Genomic DNA, 5,112 nt, shown 5'->3' with positions numbered 1-5,112 from the left:
TCTCTCCTGTGAATCGTGTACTACTTCCAGTATGTTAAAATGTTGATGTAACAAAATTAAACAAAATTTAGCTCCTTATAGTTCATTTTGGGGAGTGTTCTACTGTTCAACAAAACTGGGGAAAGAAAAGAACTGCAACAGGTACAGCGTTGAGATACATAGTGAGAAGAGTCTGTTTCCGTGCCTTTAAATACGTATACATACGTGTAAGCTAGCATTAAAAAGTTATTGAAAAAGTAACTCGCTCATATATTTCACACATTTGATTCACAAAGATACTTGTTTTCGGTACTTGCAACATCAGTGAATGGCAAACAGCGTTTCTTGAGAAAAGGCTTGACCCTTTCGGGCTTGAAAACTGAAATAGATGCAGCTATGGGATGAGCAAACTGCTAGCAAAAATAGTCACCGACACCAATTTATTTGCGTGTACTTCTGCAGCAAATGTAGAACATGAAGAAATAATGTTTACTCTTTGAGTTCTGGATGTTCTGATTTGACTATGTTATTCCTAAAGCTGTGCTGAGTCGCAGAGCAGACCATGAGCTACAGTGAGAGAAATGCGGGTACAGAATGGCAAGGTGTTTCTACCAGTGTTGTTTGTGGTCTGCTTTATGATTGAGCAAGCTTTGGAAGTAACACGAACCAACTGCTTTGTTCCTGCACTGGTAGAACTGAGCCATGTAACAACAGCTGTAACGCATTCCTAGACTGCCTCAATGTGCCGATAATTTTTCCGCTGACCTCACAGCACAAGCGTTTTTCTATCATTGCAGTGACGAAGATCAGCGATTCCTTTCTTGAAACAGTCTGATCCACTTGCATTGCATGAATGTCCTGGGTCGCCTGCATTTGCTGGCAATCTTTTTCATTTCGCATTCTTTTCACCTTTAATCGTTATACCAGATGTGACTCAAATGAGAGTGCGCCACTGTTATCGCTGGGATCGGCCACTTGGCACGACACATGATAAGGAAAACGATATGGAACGTTACAAAGTAGTGTGTGTGTTTTTTTTTGTTTTTTTTTGTGAGCATTTACAAATCTCGATGCACCTGAGTGGTACGGTAGGTGGTTGAAGGCAGGCAGCTTCAAGAAATATTAAAGGCCAACAACGCAGTGGTGTCATGATAATTTTAATATTCATCTTTAATGACTATACACACTGAAGTGACAGCCTTAACAATTTTACAACATAGTATTTGGCACTAAACATGCACAAACCCTTGTGTCATCTTTGTCCGGTACATGGTGAGTAATCGGCACACTTGCATGTATGCAAGCTTGTGAATGGGTGTGCGTGTGTTTGTGTGTGCATGTAGGCATGTGTTTCTGTGTGTGGATTTTGTGTTTTTTTTTTCTATGTATCTGTTTGTCTTTCCTTTTAGACGGAATGTTGTGAACACAACTGTTGGGCCAGGGAACATGGCCAATGTACAATGACATACACGATGCCCTCAGTGGACGAAAACATTCAGTGTGCTTGGTGACTGTGAAGCAAAAAAACAAGTTAAACACAATGGAGCAACCTTGTCATGACTAACGACCACTAATTGAAGCAAAGAGCAGTTCTCCAGAGTAGCGGTCTATAGGAGTCGAGGCTTCAATGCTGTTTCTCTGTTTAATCTGATATGCAACAAGGAGCTGCTGTCGTAAAACTGTGCTTTACCATAAGTGAAAGCATGCACTTCGCAGCACAGTACGCATAAATGAAGTGAATGCACTGGGCCTACTTGCACCTGGTTGAGCTGTCACAATTTGCAGGTTTGTTTGCGCATGCTGAATGCAATTGACTTACATTACATAATTCAAGCTTACGGATAACATAGTAAGTTTGTTTTAATTATCAGGACCAAAATAGAATTGCGGTCCACAACACGAACAGATAGACAAACTTGGTCGTGTCTGAACCGATAAATGAAAGGAAGCGCAAGACGTATTGACACACAGCCCCATTTCCTGCAGCCAGATCGGTGCCATTGTTTCGTTTGTGGCACCGGCATACATGTCCAGCGGTCTAAATACCAAACGTAGGCAGGTTTCACAATATCCATGCCTTAGGCGTGTTCTCCAGTCAGCTATTTTTGACCCTGATCCTCTTCCCTGAGAAACCAAAGTTTCTATCAATAGAAATCCACCATTCCTTTTGTTTAAGCAGCCTCAAAATGCATGGAAACATTTACTTTTTTTCAGAAACATGGTAGGTCTGCCAAAATTCAGAATTTTTTTCTTTTTACTTGCCAGGATGATTACTGTGGTTCTGCTGTATTAAGGACAGTGGCATTTTGTTCTCTCTTAGCATTCTTTCAGGATTCAGTACGCCCAAGCTCACCCTAAAGGCTGCAACAGTGTTTTGAAATATTGCAAGCAATGCACAAGCTTTGTGCATAGTTTTTCCATCTGGGTTCTAAGGCCTTGAGGGGTTCTCTTTTGGCTACTTCACCTGTGGCTCTGGCAGTTGAGCTAAGTGAAGTAGAGAGAACAGCGCAGTACAATAAGGATGTGCAACCTCTGGCATTTATCGGCTTCTGGGAATTTCCTAACCAGAAGTGTTTGGAATTTCTATGTGCTGGCAACAATTTCTGCCAGCCCACAAGTACCTGTGACCTCTTGGCTAAGACCTAGTGTGTGTTGCCTTCTCCGGGCAAAGCAGCCGGGAGGCTCCCTGCCTGGAGTCGTCAGCAGTGGTCGAATAACAGATGTTGCTGTAGCCGACGTTTTGGCAAGAGGATTTGTCTTCATCAGGGCAAAGACGGGTCTCCTTGTCGAAACGTTGGCTACAGCAACATCTCTTGTTCAACCGCTATTAATAATTTAGAGCCTCCATCTTCCTGTGAAATCCTGTCTTATTCGGTTTGGCGGAAAGGAGCGTGGGGTGGCTTTGAAGGAGAACCGTTCATCCCAATGATTGTGCGGAACCCAGTAGTCGGTGACAACTGCAGAATGCAGTGGCAATAAATACATCGCTGCCCAGCTCGAGGAGAACTTGTCTAGATGCAGCAGCCAATTGAGTTCAGTCGCTTCCATGATGTCACAGTGGAGGCAACCTTCTTTGAAAAGTGACATCCCTTTGGGAATTATTTTTAGTAGTGCAAAGAGACAGTGAGCGGGTGCAGTGTGGTGTTGCGGGTGTAGCCTGGCCTGAATTCATTGGCTGTCAAGTAGTATAGTTTTCAATCATAGGCATTTCATGCGTACATAACTGGCGTGTGGATCATTGGCTGCTGGTATCTGATCCAGGTAGAGAGCAGAAACAAATTATTCCTGGCTTTGACAAAGTGATGTGCCTTTCTTTAATGAACTGTTGTTCAGACCATGCCCTGTTTAGCACTCCACCATCCAGGAAAACAGTTTCCTGCGCCAGCAACCTTTTAGTTCCTTGGTAAGGATTCCTGGGACGAAATGCATTTGAATAGGGAGCAGCAGCATTCCCTCTCGTTTACCCGCCACAGTGGTTTAATGACCGCGGAATTTTCCTACTGGACGTGAAACCCCGGGTTCAAGTCCTAGTAAGCACAGCTGCATTCTGATGGGGGAATAGTGTGCAAACGCCGATGTAGATTCGGGTGCGTGTTAAGGAAACCTGGTGGTCAGAATTCATCCATATGGGCCTCATTCTACAGTGTTCCTCGCAGTCCATTTGTGGAATTTGGGGCATTAACCCTATCAGACTTGTTGATAAACCAATCCTTTTCATTTCTCTGGCATCACATGACACTGTTGGTGCTGCCACTGCAGTTTGGAAAACGACATTGATCACCACAGGTTATAGCTGCGAGACGGGAAGGCACTGCAACCTCGTGTCTCTAACATTTCTCTTGAAGCTTGCTTTCAGCACCTGTATCAACCTGACACAAGAGATAGGGGATAGGCAGGCTACCCACAGTGTAACATTGCATGAGGATTACATCAGCTTTTACATAAATGCACTGCAACAGAATCGACAAATTAAATGTGACACTCTTTCCTTATCCCCCCCTATTTTTTTCCATTTTGCACAAGCTTTTTGCGTTGTAACTTAGGACCTTAGCGTAAAGAACAAAGCATGAAGTGTGAGCTGTCACACAGTTGCAAACAGTGTGGACATATCAATAAATCACAGAACAGATGTTGCACATCCCTGATGTACTGCTTTGCCAGTGTCTGCTGATTTAAATAGATCTTATGATGGTTTGTTTCCATCAGTACTTTCCATTCTTCCAGCCTTGTGCCTGACATTGGATGCAACAGAATAACCAGTAATTATAATACAAAGGCTGGGAATTCGTATTGTACTGTCATCAGGCTCTAGCAGCTCCTGACGCTTGACAACAGCAGGCATCGCACCTGTCTGTTGTAGCGACATTACGTGCGCACAGAATTAATGTCACGGTGTCTTGATCTTGAGGTTTTTATGCGACTTTGCCTCCTTAGAATGCAAAGATCTCAAAATATTCATTCACCATCTGGCAACAATGCTTTTGCGCTACATTTCTCATGCTGAAATGGAAGTTAACACCTCACAATAATGTAATTATGAAAGAGTGATGTTATAGTAGCTGCTGTTATAGCTACAGCAGCAAATATTTACAGCCTTTCAGATTTTAAAAAGAAGTGCTCTGTTCTATCCAACCTTGTCACAGTGTGATTATGAGATTTCTGTTTCTTGCTTCTGCAGATGAAGCGTGCAGTTATTCAACAACAGTTGCCATTTTGGTGTTATGCAAGACTTATCGTAAAAAACTGCAGCCTACTTGCGGAGGCTGCAGCTGTCGAGGTTCATAGATGTACAACAACAAATCTAACTCTCTGTGGTGCCATGTCGGTTTTCTGCCTTTTTTTTTTTCTCCAGTCTCGAACGGTTCAGCAGAAGTGGGGAAAAGCATTTCAACAAGATACTCTGCAGGAGGTATTTGCAACATCTGGGTTGTGAAGATAATGTGAATTAAGCAACAGTAGAAATTGAAAGTTTTCATAAATACTGATATCGAAAAAATTGAAAAGCGTTTAAAACACAGTCGAACCTCGTTATAACGAATTCGCATCCGACACGAAAAACCTTCGTTGTATGCCATATTCATTATAGACATATATTCGTTAGATGGAGAACCTGCGCGATAAGCGTTTTTGATT

This window comes from Dermacentor andersoni, chromosome 3 (assembly GCF_023375885.2).
Source record: "Dermacentor andersoni chromosome 3, qqDerAnde1_hic_scaffold, whole genome shotgun sequence".
NCBI classification, from domain to species: domain Eukaryota; kingdom Metazoa; phylum Arthropoda; class Arachnida; order Ixodida; family Ixodidae; genus Dermacentor; species Dermacentor andersoni.
Note: the sequence above shows the minus strand (reverse complement) of the source record.